This window comes from Chelonia mydas, chromosome 7 (assembly GCF_015237465.2).
Source record: "Chelonia mydas isolate rCheMyd1 chromosome 7, rCheMyd1.pri.v2, whole genome shotgun sequence".
Classification (NCBI taxonomy): Eukaryota; Metazoa; Chordata; order Testudines; family Cheloniidae; genus Chelonia; species Chelonia mydas.
Window position 1 is genome coordinate 36,760,027 of NC_057853.1, and position 25,201 is coordinate 36,785,227.

Consider the following 25,201-nt stretch of genomic DNA (forward strand, 5'->3'; position numbering starts at 1 on the left):
TATGTGCTGAGCTGTCCCCTGACCTGCGGCACAAGGGCACCAGATTGAGAGCTGCCCTTTCGGTAGAGAAGCGTGTTGCAATTGCTGTGTGGAAGCTGGCAAATCCAGACTGCTACCGGGTCAGCTGCAAATCAATTTGGAGTAGGAAAGTCCACTGTTGGGGCTGTATTACTCCAAGTGTGCAGGGCAATAAATCGCATCCTGCTGTGGAGGACTGTGACTCTGGGAAATGTGCATGAAACAGTGGATGGCTTGGCAGAGAAAGGTTTCCCTAATTGTGGTGGGGCAATTGATGGCACACACATTCCAATTTTAGCGCCAGACCACCTTGCCTCTGAATACATCAAGAGGAAGCGATACTTCTCCATGGTGTTGCAGGTGCTTGTGGATCACCGGGGGCATTTCACGGACATGAATGCAGGCTGGTCTGGAAAGGTGCATGACACACGCATCTTCAGGAACAGAAAGGGACTTTCTTTCCAGACCACAAGATCACAGTGGGGGATGTGGAAATGCCCACAGTAATCCTGGGAGACCTAGCTTACCCCTTACAGCCCTGGCTCATGAAACACAGGGCACCTGGACAGCAGCAAGGAGAGTTTTAACAACAGGCTGAGCAGGTGCCGCATGGTGGTAGAATGTGCCTTTGGCCATTTGAAAGCTCTCCGGAGGTGTCTCAATGGCAGGCTAGACCTTACTGAGGATAATATTCCCGTGGTCATAGCCGCTTGCTGCACTTTGCATAATCTGTGTGAATCTAAGGGCAAAATATTTGTTCAGGTGTGGAGAACTGAGGCAGAGCACTTGGCTGCACAGTTTGAACAGCCAGATGCTAGGGCTGTCAGAGGAGCCCAGAGGGCTGCTATTAACATCAGAGAAGCTCTGAGGAATCACTTTGACAATGAAGGGCAATAACACATGTCTGTTTTGGAATTGCTTTCCTGGTTCATCCATGTACAATTGTGAGGCCCAAGATGGATGCAACAAAATGCCTTAGAAGCCTGTTCCCGAGAGTGAATTGATTGCTATACGCTTTTGTAGAACACAGAATAAAAACAGTGTACCATTAAATACCTCAGCATTTATTTATTGTTAAAAAGGGTAAAACCTCACAACTGTGTGTAGCTCCAGCTATCATTGTGCAAGCTGTTGAGAGGGACTGGAGTGATCGGGAAACTCAGGAGGGCTATGAAGTGAAAAGGAATGTGTGGGCATAGAGGGGGGTGGGGTTGGCAAAGAATTGTGCATCTGCGCGTGCTGCAGTGGAGGTCGACCACGGATCTGCTCAGTCTGCAGCTGTACCAAAGACTTGAGCATCTCTGTCTGATCCTCCATCACTTTTATCATCTGCTCGGTCGCTTGCCTAGCAAATGTAGCAGTCTCTTTTCCGCCCTGCCTTTCGGGTTCCCAGCACTCTTTGCATTCCCTGGTCTGTCTCTCACTACGCTGCAGCACCTCCTGGAAAATGTCTTCTTTGCTGTGCCTAGGGTTCCTCCTTATCTGCTGAAGCCTGTCCACGGGGGTGCGTGGCGTGTTCCTCAAGGTCTTTGCTGAACAGAAGAGGGATTGTTACATTCCAGCAAATGACTGAAACATTTTAGTAACAAGGGCCTTTTGCTAGTAGAAATCACCTTCTCTCTGAGACTCTAGGCAGGCACACAGCTCCGCGAGCACCCCAGTCATGCTGAGCATGGGGAGTGGGGGGAAGGCGGCTGTGCGTACGGACAAAATGGTCACGGCTTGCAGGGCAGCTTTGCAGGGAACTCATTCTAAGATTATCACACACTTTTTCACAGGTGGCCAACCTGCTGGCTGACATCTCGCTGCTGCGGGTTACCAGGGAAACCAGAGCACAACTTCTGAAAGCTTGCGGCTTTCACTCTGGTCTATATGAAGCTCAGCTATGTGCCGCTTTGGTCCCAGCTCCAGTGATTGCTAAATGGCATGGTATAGTTTCCTACAATGGGGGAACTAACAAGGCTGCAATCCCTTGGAATCTGCGGCAGAGGATAAACAAGTACCTCTTGGAAACTTTCCAGAACTTCTCTCTGGAGCATTCCCTGCTGGTCTCGATGTCCATTGAGACCCTGGTTGGCCATGCAGATTAGCTACACAGGGCAATGTCCAGCTCACAGAAAATACTACCTGCCTCCCACTTTTGGATTCCCTACACAACCCACAGCAACTTACCCGACGTCTCATCTGCTCCTGCTCCCGGATGAGCACTTCTGGCATGGAGAAAAGTTCCTGGCTGCCTGCTGAACTGGGCAACCCCGCTGGGAGAACAACATCCTCTTCTAGCTCAACTTCTTCATCCAGAATTTCAGCCTCCGGGTTACCTCCTCTTTCCGCTGCCTGCGAAGTATCCACGGGGCTATCAGCGATGGAGGTGGGGTCACCACTGAGGATACCATTCAGCTCCTTATAGAAGCGGCAGGTCTTAGGTGCACCACCAGAGCAATGGTTCTCCTTTGCCTTATGGTGCGCCTGCCTCACCTCCTTTATCTTCGCTGTGCACTGCTGCATGTCCCAATCATAGCTCTTTTCGCACAAGCCTCGATAAATTTGCTTTTATGCGTCCCAATTGCTACGGGTCAATCGCAGCTGTGACTGAACAGACTCCTCTCCCCATATACTGATCAGATCCAACAACTCAGAGGTGGTCCAAGTGGGAGCGCGTTTGGTGCAATAGCCAGCCATGCTGACCTGGGAAGTCACCTGGGAATCTCCTCTGGGAAGCCAGCAAGCAGGAAATGAAATTTTAAATTCCCGGGGCTTGCAAGGGGGAGGGACAGGTTGGCTGCAGGGCAGTGGAGTTCAAACCGCCGACCAGAGCAATAGCATGGGAATTGTGGGATACTTTCTGGAGGCCAATAAAGTCGGGGAAAAAAAAGCTGTGGTGTCTACACTGGCTGTTTGTTGACAATAAAGGAAGGGGAAAAGACAAAAGTCTCTCACTGGGATGGTAGTTTTTTGTCGCCAAAACTAGGTATCTGTTTCGAAAAAAAGTCATATTGCAGTGTGTAAACTATCACTGTTTTGGCGACAAAACTTGCCAGTGTAAACAAGCCCTTTGTCTCAAGAGATAAACAAGGTACTAAAACAAATTGTTTTGACACTGGAAATACATTTTAAAAATAGGGCTGTTAAGTGATTAAAAAAATTAATCACGATTAATCATGGGATTAAAAAATTAATCGCAGTTTTAACCGCACTGTTAAACAATGTTAGAATACCATTTATTTAAAAAATTTGGGGGCTTCTATATTTTCAGATATAGGCTGGGAGCTCTGGGCTTCAGCCCTCCTTGGGGCATCAGCCCGCTCAGAGCTCCAGGCTTCTGTCCCTCCACCACCCACAGAGCTACAGACTGGGGCTTCAGCTCCTCTACAGCTCCAGGCTGGAGTTTCAGCCTGCCTGCCTCCCCACCCACCTTGGAGAGCTCTGGGCTGGGGCTTCAGTGCCTCTGCCGCCGATGCGTCCCTCCCCACCCACAGATATGCAATTAATGCATTAATTTTGTTTTCAGTTAATTCACAGGCATTAACTTTGATTAACTGACAGCCCTATAAAAACCTATTTCAAAATATACACTGGAGTGGAGTGCAATATAACTATAGCAACCATATACAATTGACAGACTGTCAATTACCTAAGCTTGTCTCATAAGGGCCATGTGGCAAAGCTACACTGGGTAGAAGAAAGGCATATTTTACTTAGAGGACCTAAAGCGTGAGATTTCTCTATTCTTATAGCACATAACTATAGCAACATAGATTGTGAGTTAAATAGGTCCTTACTAAAACTAAAAAATATTTTGAGGTTAGATCCTGCAAATGGATCTGCCCAGGTACACCTGTGTGGAGTCTGACTTAAATGGGCTCTGGATGACTGCAGGAGTCTGCCCACATGGGTCCATTTGCAGGTTTTAGTCTTATCTTGAAGGTAATGGGAGATCTATGTGAAGGAAGATTGCAGGATTTAACCCACCACTGATGATAAATTTTAGATTGTAAACTCTCTTGGGGGGAGGGAGGAAGCTGTCTGGTGCCTAAAATGTGCTAGGTGCCATTTTAATAAAATAACAGTCCTCTTTAAGATCTAGCTGTTGTGACTCACCATGGGAGAAAAAGTATATACTGTAAATAACCCAAACAGCAACTATTCATGTGAGTATCAATTACTGTAAAAGTTTAGCATTGCAATACTCTTGCTATTTTTCTTTAATCTTACCTCCAGGACATTTTGGGATGAACCAATGTAAACAGCTTTATTCCATTTTTTTTTCCATTCCAGAAAAATCAAGCTTGCTGCCTTGATAGTAGCTTCATATTTAGGATGTCCCATTGCTGTGCATTAAACATGCATGCAATCTAAATTTAAAATGGAGGGGGGGGAAATAATTACTCTTTCACTATCTTTTACCACACCAAATACATAAGGGCCACAAATCCTTTTAAGGCTTAGCTGTAAAATATAACAAAGCTACAAATAGCTGCAATAATAAGCTCCTTCTTAGTGTGTCACAGCTCTTTTTTTGAATAGCTTACCTTTTAAATTTTCATCGCTTGATTTAATGCCTTGATTTGTTCAAGATGCTTTCTTTACAACCTATTTACCTTGGACTTCTTTTGTACCCAGTGATATAAATACTGTAGGCTGAAGGTAAAAGTGAAGTACTGTTATAGCCATTCCTCCCTGAGAACTTTGTGTGTGCACTTATTTGTCTTTGCTTTGTTACTTTTTTCACTTAGCCCTGGTAGACACTTAAAATATAGATTAACCTAGCTGTGTTCTCAAAGGCATGAAAAATTCCAACCCTCTGCCCCCCATAGTTAAGCCAACGTAACACCGGTGGTAGATGCTGCTAGATCAATGGAAGAATTCTTGTGTCAACCTAGCTACTGCCACTTAGGGAGGTGGCTTACCTACATCAATGGAAAAACCCCTTCCACTGATGTAAGCAATCTACATTATGATGATACAGCAACATAGCTGCAGCTGTGCCACTGTAGCGTAGATATGCTCTAACAGTAGTCTTGTCTGTGCTGTTCCTTGTAGTTTATCCATATTTGTTTTTATCTATGTATTTATTTAAATGCAGTGAAATTGCAATTAAATGGTGTGGAAAGTTTAAGACCAATGTTTTACAGTCATCATTTGAGGATCTTAAAGCAGTTTAGAAACTAAATCGTATAATCCCAGTCAAGTAGATGAAAAATATACGTACTGATACTGCACATAGTAAACTGAGGCACAGAGAAGATAATTCTCAAGATCACACAATGATTAGTGGCATTCCTGGGAATGGAACTCAGGAGTGTTGACTTCCATTCCCTCACTCTAATCACTGGCCACACTACTTCTCACATTTGTACATAGTGAGATCTTCTGTGATGTTCTGTCTGAAGCTGTATCTGGACATAATAGAGCATGACACAAATGAAATGAGAGACTCTGTATTGTACTGTCAACCTAAGCAAACATGAACATGAAACAAATCAACCCAGAAAGACACTAATAACTTCTACTTTATTTTGACTGTTTATTTTTTTTTCCACTTCTATTTTTGTGTTGTGATAATTTTGTTTTGTTGCTCAATTTCCTTGTTCTGGATTTCTTTTTCTTTGCAATGGCTATATTTCTTTACAATGCTTCACTGTTTAGCTATTTGGAATTTGGCTTAGTTTGTTCCCTACATATGTTCACTTTTTCTATAACTGTGTGGCTTCTTCTCTCTCCTATAACGGTAAGCTTTGTGTGGCTTCTTCTCTCTATTACATGTTTAAAAATTAATCAGCAGTCTCTTATCAATATCACTTATCGTGGGATCACTTTCCCCTTTCCTCTCTATTTTTTCTTGGGTTTCTTTTGTCTCATGTTGTCTTGTTTATCTCATATTTTACAACTCTTTTTATAAAGTGCACAGCGTAGGCTCTGCCAGAACCTATCTCCTTGACACAGTATTATACAAATTAAGTATGTCTGTATAACTAATGTTTAAATGGCTTAAAATTACTTGTTTTTCTGGGCCAGATTTTGCAGTCAGATGTGCATACAACTCCTATTAAGGCCTTGAGAGTTGTATGCGTGTATCTGAGGGCAGAACTGGACACAAGGTTTAATATAACAATTTAACAAAAACTACTCTACAGGAAAAGTTCAGTTCATGTTTATAAAACATGCCTTTTGGTGTGTGTCAGGGTCTTGCCCTTTGGAGATATCATATCGATTTTATTTGTTGATCTTTTTTCTTTTTGCAGGACAAGCCTGTGGCAGTGGGAAAGAGGGGAGAATAAAGGTATGTCTACATGGGAAAATTTTACCAGTTATACTACTATAGTTAAACTGTTATAATGCCCCATGTGGACACATTTTCTGGTATGAGTGCCTTTTTTTTTTTTTTTAATTGAGCTTAAACCCTCACCAAAATGACATAAATTAAACTAAAATAAGACACTTAGGCCAGGACTACACTAGAAAAGTTTGCTGTTATCACAATGTTGGTAAGGAGGGTGATTATTTATTACATTTTTATACCAGAAAAATCCTAATGTAGATGCAGTTATACAGGCTAATAATTTTATCTAGCTGTTATATAGTGCTTTTCAACAGTAGATCTCGAAGTGCTTCACAATCTTTTAATGTATTTATTCTCAAAAAGTGTATTTATCAATATAGCTTATTTTGTTCTGGCAATTGGCATAAGCTATGTTGTCAAAAGCATGGTTTTGCTAGTATAAACTGCATCTACACTGGGAGAGTTTGCTGGCATATCTATGCCAGCAAAGCTTTTCTAGTGTAGGTTAGTCCCTGGCATAAATTTCCACACATAGAGGTATACTGCTATATTGGTTTAAATTCACACCTTAGTTGTTTATACTGGTATTTTCCTGTGTAGACAAGCCCTAAATATGACTGATTGGAAAAAACCTCCATGCCATCACAGGCCTATTTAGGCAAGAGTTGTTGGTGTTGAGTTAACTGATCTGCAGTTAACATGATTGTAAATGCAAACATATATGCTCTACAAAGTATTGTTCCAGGACACAATGTGGCTGAGACTTGACTTACGTTAGAAAATTAGGTTGGTTAAACTATGTTGGTCAGGGGTTTGAAAAATCTACACCCTTGAGCGGCAAAGTTAAGCTGACCTAAATCACTGTGTAGACAGCGCTAGGTCGGCAGAAGAATTCTTCTGCCGACCTAGCTAATGCCTCTTATGGAGGTGGATTACCTAGCTAACAGGAGAATCCCTCCTGTTGCCATACGTAGTATCTACACTGAAACGCTATGGGGGGGCCACTGTAGTGTTTTAAGTATAGACAAGCTCTGAGCCTTTGGGCTTGTTTCCATTAAACTTTTATACTGTGAGTTAATTGACTGCTAATTAACTTGAGGTACTTAACACATTTGCAAAGGCTAGTCTTACACACTTTCCATACATTTGTTCTAGGCTACAACTGTTGCTTAACTAGTAAAGTTTACAAACTTTAAGCCTTGCAATCCAGTCAGCTAGATACAAGAAATATATTGATATTACAGATCTGTAAACTGGTAAAGAACAAACATCTGTAGCCCAGAACAAACATGTGAGAGGTAATATCTGGTAGTAATACACAGCTCTTATATTATGCTTTTCATCAGTCGATCTCAAAGAATTTGTCAAATTTTAATGTATCCATGCTTGCAACACCCCTGTACAAGGTCTTACCTAACATCACACAGGAAATCTGTGGTGATCAGGGAATTGAATGCAGGCTTCTCATGGTCTAAGCTAGGGCCCTAACCACTGGACAATCCTTCTTTCTCTTAAAAGTCTAGTGTACAGACCGGAAAATGGTATTAACACAAGTTAATGTGTACATACAGATGGCTGGAGAGAGGGTAATACAGTGTTGCCACCTCTCACGATTTTTTCATTAATAGTGAGGTTTGGCCAGGGCTGGAGTGAGGCCATGTCTACACTACAAACTGTGGTACACACAAGTTATGCAGGCACACAGCTGCCAAAGTTTGTGTATCACTCAAATGCATGCATACTTGGTGGCTTGCTTTGGTACAGTATGTATTCACCTAGCATGCTTGCGTTCATGTAAAGTGCAGCGCTCCACAGATAAGTATCCTGGTGCAGTGTGCCACATGCTGCCAACTACTGCAATGTCTTTTTTGGGAATTTTTCACAATGTGTTGTGGGATAAAAAGGATTTGCCCAGGGATGTCTGGGAGCTTCAGGTAAACTTCCTAGCATGCAAATTTATCCATCCCATAATGCCATCCAAATCCCATAATTTTCATGCCTTTAAAAAATCCCACAAACCTGTATAGCACTTTTCATTGTCTCCTATCTCTGACAGGAGCATGGAGCCTGCAGAGTTCTGCGCTATTCTCATGAATGTTGCAAATACAGGATGCATGATTCTCCTGTATTTACAGACCCACAGGAAGTACTGCAACAATGGGGAACATGTAGATTTCTTCGCAGACAGTTTGCTGAGAAACAGAGAAAAATAATTCAAGGTTGTTGGTGGCATTCACAGAGCAGCTGCAGACACAGGAGTGCTACTTCTAGGGCCGAGAAATGAGCACTGACTGGTGGAATCACATCATAATGCAGGTTTAGGATGATGAGCAGCGGTTGCAGCATTTGCATCCAAAAGGCCACATTTTTAGATCTGCGTGCTAAGCTTGTTCCAATCCACCAGCATATGGATACCAGAATGAGAGATCCATTAACAATGGAGAAGCAAGAGATGATCGCACTCTGGTAGCAATCCTGTACTGAAAGCTTCCAGTCAGTGGGAAATCATTTTGGAGTTGGAAAATCCTCAACTATGGTGGAGGCCATCATCATGCAAGCATGTAGGGCCATTAACTATCTCCTGCTAATGCAGGCCTGTAACTCTCAGCAACATGCAGAGAATTGGGGGAGGGATAGCTCAGTGGTTTGAGCATTGGCCTGCTAAACCCAGGGCCATTTAGGGATCTGGGGCAAAAATTGGGGATTGGTCCTGCTTTGAGCAGGGGGTTGGACTAGATGACCTCCTGAGGTCCCTTCCAACCCTGATATTCTATGAATAATGGATGGATTTTCAAAAGTGGGGTTCCAGAACTGCAGTGGGGCAGCAGACTGCATAGGCATGTATATCCTTACTTGTGGCAGCAGCCCACTTTTCTACAGAGTAAACCAGGGGTGGGCAAACTTTTTGGCCTGAGGGCCACATCTGGATGGGGAAATTGCATGCAGGGCCATCAATGTGGGGTTGGGATGTGGGAGGGGTGCGACAGGGGGCTCAGGGCAGGGGGCTGGGACGCAGGAGGGGTGCAGCAGGGGGCTCAAGGCAGGGGGTTAGGAGGCTCAGGACAGGAGTTTGGGGTGCAGGAGGAGTGAGGGGTGTGGGCTCCGGCCCTGTGCCGCTTACCTGGGCCCCTGGGGGAGGTGGGGTGCAGGTACCTCCCTGAAGCTCCCATTGGCTGCAGTTCCCCATTCCCAGCTAATAGGAGCTGCGGGGGAAGGTACCCGCAGGCGAGGGCAGCTCACGGAGCCCTCTGCCCCCACCCCACCGCACCCCAAGGGCCGCAGGGACATGGTGCCGGCCATTTCCGGAAGTGGCGTGGGGCCCATGGCGCCACAGGGTGGCAATCCTGGATCTGGCCCATAGTTTGCCCACCCCTGGAGTAAACCAACAGAAAGGGCTACTTTTCTATGGTCATGCAAACATTGATGGATCATGGGGGGGATGTGTCATTAATATTAATGTGGGCTGGTGAAGGAAGGTGCATGACATTTGCATTTTTAAGAACTCGGGAATGTCCAGAAAGTTGTAAGCAGGGTTGTTTTTTTCTGACTTGTGGATTACCATGGGCAACATCGAAATGCCAATAGTGACTCTGTGTGACCCAACCTTCCCTTGTTCTCCTGGCTCATGAAGCTGTACACTGGCCACCTTAACAGCACCAAGGAAAGATTCAACTGCTGGCTCAGCCGGTGAAGAATGATAGTGTGGTTTTGGTGGATTGAAGGGACACTAGCAGTGTTTACTCACTAGAATAGATCCATGACCTCTCTGACCAAACTGTATCCTTAATAATGACTCTGAGAGAAAGGGAGAAAAGCTACTGCCAGGATGGAGGGAAGACGTGGTTCTGCTATCTGCTGAGTTTGAACAGCCAGACACAAGGGCTATTACAAGAGCCCAACATAGAGCTGTGTAATTGACGGAGGCTTTGAAAGAGCACTTTAATGGTCAGAGACAGTATTGTTCTGTGGTGATATTGTCTGGGCCTGCAGCTTTGGGTGCTGCTAAGAACTGTGTAGTGCTTGCTATAAATTTATAAATATGACTTTGTGTCTTCCTAAAACTCTGAATTACTGTATGTGGTTTTTATTGTGCATTTACAAGTATTGTTTGTTCTGACTACCGCTATGCATTCTGCAAAATTTGTTGTGAACTAATACAGTAATTTGATTCTCCAAAATATAGAATTTTAGGGTGGGGAGGGAGGAGTGCAGAAATATGTTAAAAAAAATTTTTAAAAAAAATCCAAAGGCAACATATATAAAATTTTCAATGTAATGGGACAAAAATTTAAAATGAGAAAGGAAATAAATGCTTATGTCCATTTGAGTGCACAAATGTAGCCCATTATTGTTTCACATAAACTGACCTGTGTGAACCAAAGCTATTGTATGTGAAACAGTGGTTTTCCTTACTGTTTCCTGGCATGCAGTGGTAGGGATAGTAAAGTGATATGTTGGGGGATATAGTGAATGGCAAACATGGAGTCCTCCAAGGACTACAGAGGGTGGAGAGTCTGGGATTTTTTGACCTACAGAGCTCAACCAAGGTCTGTAGCATTTAAGATTGCTGCCTGAGAAGACCCTTTATGTCTTGGTGGCATTTTCCTCTCCTTACCCTGTTGGGACTCCTGGGCCCTGTTTCTTCTCCTCTTTCTCTATGCTCCTGGTCATATTGGCCCTCCAAGCCCTTTGTTCACAGTCCAATGCAGCACTGGCTTGACATGTTCTGCAAGATCCTGCTTCCCTCATCCTCTTTCTTCTCCACCTCAGGGTCAGGTGTTCTACAGGCATGGAGGGGCACTCTTCAAGGCTGCCATGCCAGATGTGTCATTGGATTTACAGTCACAATGCAAAGGGAAAAATGTTTCAAAACTCCCTTCTCTTATTCTGATAAATACTTTAAATAAGAAATGCTGATCGACACTTTAGCTTCAGAGTGCCTTGGACACAGCACTGCTCTCCAGCCCCAACCATGGTGCGTATGGCCTACCATGGACTGGGGTGGGGAGGAGGGATTTTCTGTTACATGAAGCTATAAAACTTTGGTCCCTATGGGTATAGGGCAATGGCAGTGAATGTTGGCACTATATCCACAGGCGGTGGTGATTTTAGCTGATCTCACTCCTGAGTGTGTCAAAGGCACAGAGAACACAGTTGTTACTGGTTTCCTGAAGCCACTGAGGCCCATATACCATGAGCCTGTTTACTGCAATAGTGCCATCCAAACTCATCACAGAGTGGCATGGAAAAGTATCCTACCGTGGAGGAAGAAATAAGGCAGCTATCCTTAGAAAACTTATGGAGATCTTCTACAGTCCTCACCCAGAAAATTGAACTGAAATCTCTAGGAGGATAAAACAGATATCCCCATGTACATAAATGAAGTGCTTGCATAGGCCCTCTCCAGCCTACCCCAATAGGGGAAAGAAAAGCAGTTGCCAACTTTACCTCCATTTGTTGTGTCTCTACTTCTTCTCATAAGAGTAAAATAATGAAAAGTCAGTATCTTTTTTCTTGTTAACGCGGGGATGGGATGGGTGCCATCTTTACATTTAAACATTGTAAGGAAAAACGAATAGACACACTTACCCGAGTTCCCTTCCCCTTCATCAGGCTCATCTGCATTTGCCTGGTGACACTGGCTAGACTGTGGCAGTCTCAAATAGCTCCTGGCTTCCATGACTGGAATCTACCACTTCTTCTCTTCCTTCTCCCCGCTGTTCAAGGCAGGGGTCCCTGTCTCAGGGTCCTTCAGGTATTCACAGTGGTCTGAAGTGTGCTGGTGGGGTCTCTGCAAAGCAGGGCATGTAGTTCCTTGCAGAAACCGAAAGTCTGTGGTGAAGCACCCAGATCTACTGTTGTGCTCCCTCACCTTGTGGTTTCCCTGATGCCAGTGTCTTTGCTTTCACACCGCACTGCTCCTGATTCCTGTCATACCCCTTTGCCTGTGTAATCTGCTCACGTGTAAAATGTCCATGTTTCTACAGGTGGCCTGTAGGTGTGAATGCACAGGAGAACCATTAGTTCCTGTCTGATCCAGGCAGGAGCACAACTAGTGCGCGGAGCTGCCATGGTCAGCTGGGCGGTTGCACACAACAAGGGTGAGCTACTAGCGGAGGTGAAAGTGGGCCAGTACGGTGTACTGGTAAGAAGTTGCCACCGGTATGGGCCCGTACACAGCCAATGTTAAAGCGCTGCTGTGGCAGCATTTTAAGGACTCTCCTGGGAGGGCTGCCAAAGGTGTTGGGGGCAAGGGGCAGCTCTCCGGGGCCTGGTGATTTAAAAGGGCCTGGGGCTCCCACAGCAATGGCTGGAGCCCTGGGCGGCGCAGAAGGGTTGGCTGGTGGAGCTGACCCCCAGCTCCGCCTCTTCTGGGGTCCCAGAGCCAGGCCCCATACAGGTGAGAGTTTTATGTTACTTTCACCCCTGGCTGCTAGGTATGCTTGCCAAGGTGGGCAATCAGGAAAAGGCATTTCAAAAACACAGGGGAGGTTGTAAAGACAGGAGGGTGGTTTCTGGTCGGTGAGCCTTGAGCAGTGGAGTTTAAAAGTGTGACTAGCAGTCAGTGTAATGGAATGGGGCAGTGTGGGCCAGCTGCTGGAAGACTGGGAGGGTCAACACAGGTCCTGCAGTGGCTACACAGGCACTGCGTCCTCCTCAGAAGGTCGATGATGCCTCTACACTGTTGAGAGGGTGGTTTTCCTGCATGTTGCTGCTACACGGGCTGGAAACAAATTTGAGCACAGACACATCCACAAATAGGTCACCGCAAGGGAACGAAAAGCGCCCAGCCTCGCTAGGGGAAGCTAGTCTCTCACGCTGACAGAAGCAGCACCAGCTACATCCAAAACTGCAGCTACTGGGGCGGGTGTGACACCCCACTGCCAGGCTACTTCCCTCAGGCCGAGCTCGCCTCTCCTCCCTGCAAGTAGCCAAAGCCCCTGCATCCCGGAAGAGGCTGAGGCGGAGGGAGCAGAAAGAAGCGAGGCAGAGCAGCCAGCTGTGAGTAAAGGGGTCCCGCCGCAGCTGCTCCCGGAGGAGAAGGGCGAGCCCCAGCCCCCAGGAAGCGCTGTGGCGGCGGGGCAAGGCGCATGGTCGCACTGATTGTCACAGAAGAGGGGCGGGCAGGGGCTGTTGTCAGACCTCACTCCGCACATAGAGCCGGAGTCTTTCACCTCCGCTCCCCACCCGGCTTCCCCTGCTCTCAAATGGCGACTTGGGTCGCACGGGGGCGGGGCAGAAGGTGGGTCTCATCGATGGCTCGGCGGTCTGGGCTAGCGGCGGGGGAAGGAGGAGGAGCCGAGCGCCGGCCCGATCGATGGGCTCGCGAGAAATGTCTCGCGGAGGGTGAGGCGGCCATTTTAGATGGGGAGCGGAACGAACGGCGCTGAGTGAGGAGCGAGGCCGGGGGAGCCGCGGAGCCTGCGTGAGGGAGGTACGGACAGTGCGGGGGCCAAGGTCACTGAGGGGGGTGGAGTAACGGGGGTTCCCCCTCCCTCGGCCGGGCTCCCCTTCCCAGCTCCCTTCCCTGGAGCGGAGTCAGCGGTTCCTTGCCCCGTTGCTGAACCCCGGGGACGCTGACCCGCCCGGGGAGGAGACGCCGCCCCGCTGGCGAGCGGGTGTCAGCGGGGTGACCCTCTCTTCCCCCGACATAGGCGGAGGGCCCTGGGCTGCCCTTGCGCTAGGAGCGGTGAAGAGACGGGACCGGACGGGGGCAGCCTGCTGGAGCCGTTTGTAGCTGGGTCCCTGCCTGGCTTGAGCCCTGAGCAGGGCGCTCCAGGCGCAGTGGCCTGGACCCAGCACCGCGGAAGGGGTCAGGGACGGGGAGGGGGCTTCTCCGTCTGTAGGCGCTGTGGATCAGGGGAGGGGTGGCCCTTTTGCCTGGCGGTGTCAATGGGAGCCCCCCAGAGGTGACTGGGGGCAGAGAGAGTATTCCCTCCTGCAGGGAGAGACGCTGGAAAGCGGGGCTGTAGCAAGGGGTTTGTGGGGGGTGACATTAGCTAAGTGGCCGAGTAGTGTGGGGCTTGCCATGTAGCTGAGGAGTTTGTACAGCCCTTCCTATTTTAGTTTGTTTCTCCTTCTCCATGGGGTTTTTTTTTTTTAATCTCTCCCACACTGTTCATTAGGTCTGGCGGGACAGGTGAGCAATGGGCACCTAGAAGCACCTGGAATGCTACCCTGATAAAGTATGGTATGCTGTTCTGTATTTATCTGTACTGAAATGATCTACTTGGAGCTGTACTAGTACTGCACAGAACTGGGGACTGTTATGCCAAGTATCTAGTGCTGTACAGGTTAGCCCACTAAATCTTACTGTCACCTTGATCTGCTCTACTGCATTGAGAATAGAAAGTGTATGTGTCTCTTATATGGTTAAATGAATCAGTTTTTAAACACAGTGCAAATCACTGTTTGGATATTGGTATTTCAGTTTTAATGCTACATACTTTGGTTTAGCTTAAACCAGTTCTCAGTTGACTTAAGTTCAAATTAAATACACCTTTTGTGAACTGCAATGAGTGTGTCTTTGCAGGGATTTTTTTTTTTTAGCAATTTAACCAAATATGTTTAAAATTATGACTTTTGTTAAACTGGGGCAACTTTGCCATGTAGACAAGGCCTTTCTCTAGAGCAGTACCTTATGATTATGTGGTTACATAGAGCCCATTTATCTAAGGTTCTGGTAGGCATACAAATGGTCTTCCCCTAAATAGCATCCTCTTGTATAGTTGTCATGTCTTTTGGTGCAGATTCTGAAATTTACATGTCTGATGTTGCCTTCTACCCTAATAGCCTTGGAATGGCATCCATAAATGAAAGGAGTTCGTCAGAGGCTCTGAGGCCTCAGAACCAATTGAAGTTGGATTGTCAAGCTGGGGATGTGTTCCAGGCCTGTAAGAGGCAGTTGGAGATTGTCTTAAGCATGTAAAGAAGAGAAGGAAACTGAGTGGGCCCTTGAACATTTTACTTGCCTGGGGCTCTACAGAAACTGAGGCCAGCTGTGGTGGGTGGAAAATGCTTGAAAAGAGGGTTAAAAATGATCATCTGTCTTGAAAAGCTTGTAAATAGCTAATATTTAGATAGTGCCCTACAAACATTGACTAATTAATAGGTCTGTTTGTTGTGTGAAGATGAAGTATGCTTGTGGCAAGTTTACATAGGGACATTCAGGAAAATTAATCCAAATTAGCTAAAATTGTGAATTTAAAGCAGATTAGTTAAACAGTATTAAAACCCTGTGTGGGTGCTCTCATTCAGAATTAATATGGTCTTAATTTGATTTAGTTTAAGTAGTTAATGTCTCTCTGTAGACAAACTCTTAGATTACTTTTGGTCACTAAATTGTGTTGACACAGATAAGAACTTTAACCTATTTCATGACTGTAATTTATTTAATAATACAAACCTGGCAAAATTGTGTTGGTAACATAGATTTGCAAAGACTGCCTGTAATGGATTATTAAATTTGAAGCACACTCATCATGCAGTTTATGTACATACTCAATATCTCCAAGACTAGATATTTTATTTCACAACAGCAGTAATTTACCGTACTTTCATGTTTACCCGATTTGAGAAATGTGCTACTGTTTTCGGACCAGTCATATCAACTTGATACATACTGTTTGTAATGACAGGATCATGCTGGGGTACTTATGGATATAGGATGAAAAAATGCTCTTATATTTTGTGGCATGTATTTGTTGTAAGAAAACTCTTCTAAAGCAGAAATATGAGATGTGTTCAATACATACATAGGACAGGTTCTCTCAGTAGACTGACTAGATAATTCATGTCACTGATCAAATATAACAGAGTTCAGTGAGGCAAAAATGCTACCTTTTTGGTCTTTATAAAATTAACTAGATTCTTTTAAGGAATGGGTATAAATTAATTGCTTTTGCAGGTTTGAGATAATTTGAAGTTGGTATGGTATGCCTTGCATAGTTGAATACATGAATAATCTCGGTATGCATTCAGTTATGTATTTGCTCTAGCACTGCTAAAAGGAAAGGCAGAATTTAGACAGACAAAATTTTCTGAACAGTTAATTCTCAGTGGATTACTGGACCTTGCTACTTGCACAGTATTTTTTTTGTAAATAACTATTTTACTTTGGAAAGCATCGGCTGCATGTTTACTTATTTAGTTACTTGAATGTTGCGTTTATACTATAAACGTCGTCTGTTCCATGCAAAGGTGATTTTGTTGGAATTCTGGATGCTAACATTTCATAGTTAAATGGAACATGCCTCTTTTGTGTATTAAAACCCTACTTTGGTTACATTAGAGTCCAGTAAATGAAATACTGTCAGACCAGGTCTGTGCTACAAATTTACATCAGTATAACTACGTCACTCAGGGGTATGAAAAATCCACACCCCTGAGTGATGAGATTATACTGACCCCCCCCCCCCCCCCCCCCACCCCGTAAATAGCACTATATCCATGGAGACCTGTTGACATAGCTACTGCCTCTTACAGAGGTGGATTAATTACACCTCCCGGAGAAGCTCTCCCATCGGCTTAGTAGTGTCTTCATTAAAGCTGCTGCAGCTTTTTAAGTGTACACCTGCCCTCTGAGAGAAATTTTTGATTGGGTTTAGCCATGATCTCTCAGTAGAGTTCAAAGCTAAGAAATGTAACAACCACGGTTAAATGGACTTTATATCAGTGGACATTTGTTTTCATGGGATATAGTCAATGTTGATTGACTCCAAGTGTTTTCTGGAGTTTTTGCCTTCTTTGTGGTGAGGAAAATTTAGCTTTTCAAAACTAGGATTGCAATACAAAAATTGTCTAGATTCTCTCATGAGCAATACAAAAATATATCCAACTGACTTTGTTTGCCGTTGCAGGTGTGTCTAAGTTTTGCCATTCTTCTCTAGTGCCTGCTCCAAAAAACAGATATCCTGCTTACTGAAATAAATGGAGCAGAGCATACATTCTAACCAGTCAAAGCTGATTTGTTTTAACTTTAGACAAAACAGTTAGGCAATGGGCCTTTCATGTATTGTACTAATATATATGGCAATACTGGTTTGTTTCCTTTCCACTCTCGGGGAAATCAGATTTAGGTTTGTATCTGGAGACCATTCTGATATTTAGCTTGATCTTTCTGTTCTGCAATTTTATTCCATTTTACCCTTCTATTGAATCGTTACATTGGCTATACTATATGAGGCCTGCTGTCTGCATATTTCAGTTATGTATTTCAGTGCTGCCTAGCTTCTCCTCTTTTTATTGTTATGTTAGATTGTTCCAATTCAGATTCCAAATTGGGTGTTGCATTGCATCTTTGTTGTTGGTTTGACCCAAAACTGTTTCTTTTCTTTTGTAAATTACTCACAAAAGGGTGTTAATTTGTATTGCATTCCAGTTGATGTACGTAGTATTACTTAAGAACAGTTGGGACATCTTATAAGTATATTTTTAGATCACAAACTGAAGGAGGTTGCTTCACTGACTTGCAGCTGGGTGTGGTGAAGGGTTAACCATATTAATTAAAGTTGGCTCAGAATTTTAGACTTTTAGTATAATGGGGGCTCAGAATTGCTTTTCTTAACTCTCTTTGGAGAGCAAGCTAGAATTTTGAAAATCATTGTTTAGGGAATGTTGAGGGAATTGCTCAATGGAGATGCAAAGCTGGAGACTTAGCAAGAAAGAGACGGGCATTGCCCTGCTTCATGAAGCGAGGTGATCCCCTCTTCTCTCTTCCTACCTCCTGGATGACTTGGGGAGAGTGGGAAACTCCATTCTGTGTTGCACTCCTACTGCTAAATCCCTTTCTCGCTCCTCAGAGGAAGGGTATTGTGATTTTTATTCCCTGATCACTGCTCCTTGCTCTGTCTAAACCTATGGGTAAACCAGACAGTGGCTTGCTGAGATGGTAGAACGACTGTTCGTATTCATTGCTTGTAAAGCATGCCAGATAATTACTAGCTTGTGGTAGGTATGAAAGGAGGGAACCAAAGGGTCCAGGAGGAGGGCAATGCCGTGATGAGAGGCCATCTACATGGGAATGAGAGGATACTAAGATGCTGTCTGTAGGCTCTGCTATGGGGGCCTCCTTCAGATCAGCATTTGATAGTACATATCTTAAGGACCTTTTGCCTTCCTCCCTGTAGTTTTCTGAAAGGGAGATGGAGCTTACTCCCCCCCCCCCCCCCCCCATGGCCTCTTGGCTGCTACAAGGGAAGTAAACATCCACTGCTGTTGTACTGTTCCCTCAGCCCGGGCTCCTCACTGCTACAAGGGGAAGGAAGAAGAGGTTTTAATTTGTAATTCTTGGGTCCATGTCTCCTGTGAATACCTCTTGTGTCAGCTGCTACTGCTGTCCAGAGTTTCCCAAGCCCCAATAGTAGCTCAGACTACATGATTCTTAAATTTCACTGATGCCCATAGGATTCTGAATAGCAACAGTGATACCAGTCTTAACTTCATTGTGGTCTTGCTTGACAAAGTGATGAGCAACAGTAGAGGCACACTTGTTGCCTGTAAGCTTAAGAAGGCAAAACTGCCTGGTTGTGATTCGGTTTGTGTTTGAAAGGTTATCTTTGCAACTAAAGGTATTAGAAACTTTGTAAAAATGAAAGCTCAGATTGTGCAGAAATTGATATAGGGCCTCCTGCGCCTCAGAACAAACTTCCCACTCACTGTGGACATCTGGATTTTTTAGTTGGCTGTATACATCTGTTTACCAGTCTGGCCTGCCAGCGCAAGTGTGTGTCATGAAACAGAGAATTAAGGATCTGAGGAGTTAAAAGAAAACTGTACTGATTTTGTTTAGCCTAACAAAATCGGATATTATTACGTACATGAAGAAATTATGTGTACTTGAAAATAAATTTTAATATTAGAGGTTTGGCATTTGCAATTTTATCTAATAAAACGTCTAATAAAAAAGTTTTGAGTCTTCTAGTCTCCTCAAATATTTTTTGTATTTAAATGGGTTTCTCTCTGTCCTCCCCTGGTTGTTTTTTAGTTGTAATGTTCTCTGTCAACTCACTAATTGTTTGTGAAAGTTGCTAGTCTGTTTGACATCAGTAGAAGTCTGGAAAAGTCCTTGATTTATGTAGAAAATAGTATCATGTACAGAAGCTTCTACTAACTTGCAAAATGCCTTGCCCCAATCTGGACTATCTCTAGGGTTGAGAACAAAGTTCAATCTCCATGGCCAAACTAGGTATTTGTAAGTTTAAAGTTCCATATCCAATTACTAATCTGCCTATTTTTCTAAATTATGTCCTTTATTCTGCTAATCTTTTCCTTCCTCTTCTTGAATCTCAATCTCTCTCTCTTTAATTTAGGGCATTTCTGTAATGCACCACTTTCTTATTTTAGTCTTCTTATCTCAAAGATCCTGGATTATGGATACTTCATTTGCTGAAGAACTGGACCTGGTTCTCTTTGCAGTGTTTAGAATGTTCCTTTCAGTCTGCTTGGGAGGATTTCTAGAGAAAAACATATACTTCACTTCTTACCTCCTTCCATTCTCTGTCCTGTTCCTCTCCTGGGATGAGTTTCTCCGTAATGCAGTCACGTAATGCAGTAGTTACTACCTACTGATGAGTGATGTACCACAATCTTTGTTCTCTTTGCCTTCTTCCACTTGTAAAATTCTTCTCCTTTTCCCCGCTGTCTAGTGTGTAGAGCACTATGGTAGCATAAGGAGAAACTTGCCTGTGCTGTTTTTCTGTGCCATTTCCTTTGTGGCTGGAGCACAGAGAAACAGATGAGGAATGAGTAGTCCTCTTCAGTTCACTATAGCTGAATAAATATTATGTTCAGGAGCACAGTTGGGATAGTTTCACAGTGTAATGTAACAAATGCAGGAAAGATTGGTGTGGAGTGGAAGGAGACTGTATTTTCACTATCTTGCATGTAAACTGGCCACTAATTGAAAAATGACAGGTTTCAGAGTAGCAGCCGTGTTAGTCTGTATCCGCAAAACGAACAGGAGTACTTGTGGCACCTTAGAGACTAAAATATATTAGACCATAAGCTTTCGTGGGCTACAGCCCACTTCATTGGATGCATAGAATGGAACATATAGTAAGAAGATATATATATCTTCCCAATGAAGTGGGCTGTAGCCCTTGAAAGCTTATGCTCTAATATATTTTAGTCTCTAAGGTGCCACAAGTACTCCTGTTCTTTTTAATTGAAAAATGTTTTTGATGTATTAATAAGAATTTGATTTTTTTTAAACCTGTGGGTCACTCTTTTACTGAAAGTTGACCTCATTTGTAACAGGATGTGGACCTGATGTTAGGTCGAAACCCAGTTTCTAGCCACAATTCTAAAACCATAAAATTAACTTCAAAGTTGTAAAATACTTACTGTAAGACAACTTTGAAATTGACCTTTCAATGCATTCTGATGGAATCTGAGTTTTCTCAGTTCTAAACTACTTTTAACCTTGTAAGATGGCTGTTTTCTTTGTAAGTTCCATCATATTTTATATAGTTAAATTACTGTCTCTTAATTGTGATTTTAGTGGTTAGAATATCTTTTGTTACAGTACAGACTTGGTTTAAAAGAAGACTGCAAAGTTAAACAGAGGATGACAAACATGCCAAAACCTCTTCTCCCCCTCTCGCCCCTCCCTTCCCCCAGAAAAGCTTGAAGTGTAACCTCTTTAGAGCAGAGAATATCTTTCTGTATGATTGGACGGGCTTAGTTCATTGTGCGTGCTATTGGAATACAAATAATAAATATTTTAAAAACCAGTGTTTGTCATCAGTCTTAAATGAGTTAAATGTTTTTGCATTGTTTGTTTATCCAAGAAAGATGAAAAGAAGCTTTAATAGTGCCTGAGGCCCTACACTCAACTTGATGGCATTTGTTTGTCATATGATACATTTTGAACATTGCCACATCCAGTGAATTCTAAAATTTCAGGGAATGGTTTAAGTATTGGGGCAGAACATTGCCGATTTTGATGAAAATCGGAAAACCAGAAGGAGGAAGTGGGGGACCTAGCAGCTTCAACTACTCTTGTCTATAGATCAGCTATTAACGCTTCCCACCATAAAATACCTCACCCCATCACTTCTCAGGCCTGCCCATGGTCCCAACAGGGTTTAAAATGTTAACACCCTGCATGACTTACTTCCCAGGCAGAAAGAAATAAAATAACGGTGGGAGAGGGAATAGAGAATGGGGTTGAACACAGAGCCCTTGACATAAAACAGAGGGAGGTAGTGGGGATTGCAGGGAGTTCCTGAAATAGAACAGGAGGGAAGGGAGGAATACAAGTGACTCCTGTGTGTGTGTAGAGTGAGCTTGTCCTACAGAAGCAGAGCATTTTGAGCCTCTTGTTTTATGGTTTGGTTATCTCAAATGACAAAATACAAGGTTCTAGACTCATAATTCATTTTTATGAAACTATAGGGATGTCAGTGTAGAACTCGCAGATAGGCAATAATGATTTGCGAAAAAAGTAAAGGCACAGTAATGTAGTGGTTTTAAATTTAACTGAAGGTGAGTTACTTCCCGGTCTTACTTTTCTAGATTCAAGCTTTAAGTTTACTGTGTTTAATGTGTAGCACTTGCATAAGCAGTTAAGTTATGAAAAGAGAGCCAGCTTATGTTGCAATCTAAGCAGTGGCCATATAATGGAAAGATTCCCCTTTGGCATGTTCACTAGTGCTATTTTTACCTATTCCAGTAAGATCTGCCCGTATGATTTTAAACTACAGGACAGTGACTGGAATTACTTTGTTTTACCAATTTACAGTATACGCTGAAGAGAGTGTTATGAGAGAGTGTTAACCAGATGCTGCCAACCTAAAATCACATATGTCAGAACATAGTTTATATTGTCACAAATACAATGACCACTACAGCTGAAAGAAATACTTTTCTCCATTTCTTTTGTTTTGTGTACTTTGCATTTGACAGAAGCTTGTCAATAGTCACTTTGAGAGATTCCCTTGTTAAGTATTGAGATTCCCTTGTTGAGTATTTCCCTTGTTTGTTTGTTTTTTACTCCCGCAGCAACTAGGGAGAAACATTTTTAAGAAGAGCCAATATGATTGTAAAACAACAACAGTTGGCCTCGTGGCACAGGAATGGGCATAGTGTCTGAAACTGTTAACCTGAAATTTAAGTCAATTAAAAAAAGTTTTGTTTATATTCTGCAAAATCTATAGCCTAAGATTCTTCATTCACCAGGGAAAACGTTCCACACTGTGAGTAGATTTTTCAAGTCCTGCCAGAGGTGAAACACTTCAACTAGAAGACTGATAATAGTGAAAATTGGAGCATATAATGAAAACACTACTTCTGTTATCACTGTAGTGCTGCAAAAGTAATAGGCTAATAGAAAATACCACATATATACAAGTTATTGCCATGTAACCCTAACTTTGACTTTTCTAACTTTCATGATTATGTAATCTTAACTACAACACTGCACTGTTGTGTTTTTTTGAACTTATTAAATATAATATGCCTTTATTTTGAATAGATGTGCTGCTTTCTGACAGTGTTGGCAGGTATTGTGATTTAAAACTTTCCTATTGCAAACTGTTGGGCATGCTATTTTTGGACTTTAGAAATGTATATTTATGGTAAGCAGAATTTTAAAGGTTACAATATCAGGTAAAAAAATCAAATAAGCTTAAATGAATTTTTTAAAATGCAAAGGGATGAACTTATAGACAGAAACAGTACTCTATTTTGCTTTTATAATGAACGTACTGAGTTGATTTTTAAACAAGAACATTACAAGAGGTTTTTATTAAAATGGTTTTTATTAAAATGGTCTTTATTTCTATTTAGTTGGTACAGACAAAATTGTTAAGAACAAAACATGTTAATTTTTCTCAAATTAATGTGGAACATTGCTATAATTTACAAAGTTGTTGATCTGATTAAACAAATGGCTTGTGTGTGTATGCATCTGTTGGTTCCCATTGAAAAGCAAGAACAGGCTGGCTTTTTTGGTCTACATTTGTTTTCATTAAAAAGAAAAGGAGTACTTGTGGCACCTTAGAGACTAACAAATTTATTTGAGCATAAGCTTTCATGAGCTACAGCTTACTTCCTCCTGAAATGCTTGTCTTTGTAGCAAAGTGTGTGCAGTATGAAATTGGAAAAATGTGCATGTCAAAAGTGGCAGTAGGTCAATTCAGTTTTAACCTGCTTTCAAAATAAGCAGACTCTGTGACTTGAAAAATAATAATTTTTTTTTTTTTTAAAAATTCTGTGTTGTCTGGAGTTTGCTGCTTCAGACTAGTGTCCTGCAGCTTTCAGCTCTTCAGGTGATAGAGAGCTCATTTCTGGCTAGAAACATCCTGGGATTACAAAGTCCTATCTTTGAAATTCTGTTTCTGTTCTACTTCCTGGCCTTCCATGGGATTTTTACCCTCTGACTCAGGGCTTGTCTACACTGGCAATGTACAGCTCTGCAACTTTCTCGCTAAGGGGTGTGAAAAAGCACCCCCCTGAGCGCAGCAAGTTTCAGCTCTGTAAAGCTCCAGTATAGACAATGCACCAGTGCTGGGAGCCACGCCCCTTGTGGAGGTGATTTTTTTTAGAGCGCTTGGAGAGCTCTCCCAGCGCTCTGCCGCTACCACACAAGCCACGTTAAAGCACTGCCAAGGCAGCGCTTTAGCATTGCCAATGTAGACTAGCCCTCAGTCAGAGTTGGATTATTTTAGGAAGTGTATGTTTAGTCCAAAATGGGGATTCTGGGTCCCAAAAGTATTTTTACTCCTTTAAGCTTTCCAGCAGCACTAATGAGAACTAACAGCTTTTCTGATTGATGCTTGGTTTACAGTTCTTCCTTTGCCCAATCTGAGCCTCATGTCTTAATTATTAAGACCTGTCTGGGTTTCCTAGAAATTTTTTCTCGTCATGTGCAGGTTTGTTTAAGTATAACTACTTTTATGGCCCTCAGAGTTCTAGTTTGGTACTGCATTTTCTTGAACCAGTGCTTGGCAACAACAGCCTTAGTTCAGCAAGGTGCTTAATTGTAGGAACTTTACACAGGAGTAATCCTATTGCTGATCAGCAAAGCACTTAGCAAGTGCTTGACGTGACTTCAGTGAGATTTAAGCATGATACTTTGAGTAAAAGTGAAATTAATTAAGGGCTTTAGCATCCTGCTGAATTGGGGACAGCATTACAATTAATTGTGTGATATGTGGAGACCAATCTAGCCTTATAAATTCAGTGTCTTTCCACTGAAATGTTGCTTAAAAATGACTGATAACTCCTTACCTAAGGCTTAGAAGGTCCTGAAAACTTGCCATGATAGTGTAGGAGGAAATAAAATTAACTCCTATGTTAAGGTAATACTTGTAATATCCAAGTAATTGTTTCAGTGTGGTGTATTATACAGCTGTCATATTTATGTTTTTGAATACCTCTGCTTTTTGTTTATATTCACCAGGTGTTGTACCTCAGGGTTTCATTCCCTAGGACTCCAGTCACTTTTACTAAAGATTAAAAGTATAGATTCCTTTTCCATTCCGCATGAGTCCTGGCTCACTTTCCTGTAGGAAGGGCCATCTCTTCAGTGTCATTTGCTATGCATGCACTCTTTGGCTATTGAATAAAATGTGGCTCGGGGCTTTTCAGAAATACCTGACATCTGGTATGATAGCTATAGTTGTGCAGATTTGTGTTTTGTAAGACATACAGAGTTTGGGTAAAGTGCAATGTAACCATAGTTTTTAATCAATCTTGTACAATATTTTGCTTTGTGCACCTGATAGTGCAGAAGGTTAGTTTTGTCCCTTATTTACATGTTCTCTTTCTCTTGATAGCATCTATCTTTCTGCACAAGTGTAGGTCTGTCACAAATAATGGTAAGCCTCATTAACTTGTAATTTGGATTTCCAGACTTGCCATAAATCCTGGTTGCAGCAGCATTTTGTAAGTGGACAT

General features: G+C 43.0%; 1 protein-coding gene and 1 long non-coding RNA gene across 39 annotated transcripts in view; one reads left to right on the top strand and one right to left on the bottom strand.

The window, feature by feature from the left end:
* The window catches only part of LOC122466634, a 78,534-nt gene extending 65,010 nt beyond the window's left edge, over positions 1–13,524 (bottom strand). For 2 of the 4 annotated variants that reach the window (XR_006292298.1, XR_006292297.1), the window contains exons 1-2: positions 11,891–13,524; positions 4,234–4,373 (exon numbers count right to left, since the gene is read on the bottom strand). This is a non-coding gene — a long non-coding RNA (uncharacterized LOC122466634). Of the gene's footprint in view, positions 1–585; positions 1,551–2,190; positions 2,356–4,233; positions 4,374–11,890 lie in introns of those variants that run through there. The other 2 variants (XR_006292296.1, XR_006292299.1) reach the window with 2 other exon arrangements.
* Positions 13,525–13,534: 10 nt separating this feature from the next.
* RAF1 (Raf-1 proto-oncogene, serine/threonine kinase) overlaps positions 13,535–25,201 on the top strand; it is a 93,820-nt gene continuing 82,153 nt past the window's right edge. For 6 of the 35 annotated variants that reach the window (XM_037903396.2, XM_043551690.1, XM_027818898.3 and 3 more), the window contains exons 1-2: positions 13,593–13,736; positions 14,428–14,492. The gene's annotated coding sequence lies outside the window, so the exon portion shown is untranslated. Of the gene's footprint in view, positions 13,737–14,427; positions 14,596–15,094; positions 15,306–25,201 lie in introns of all 35 variants that reach the window. The other 29 variants (XM_043551686.1, XM_027818902.3, XM_043551699.1 and 26 more) reach the window with 21 other exon arrangements.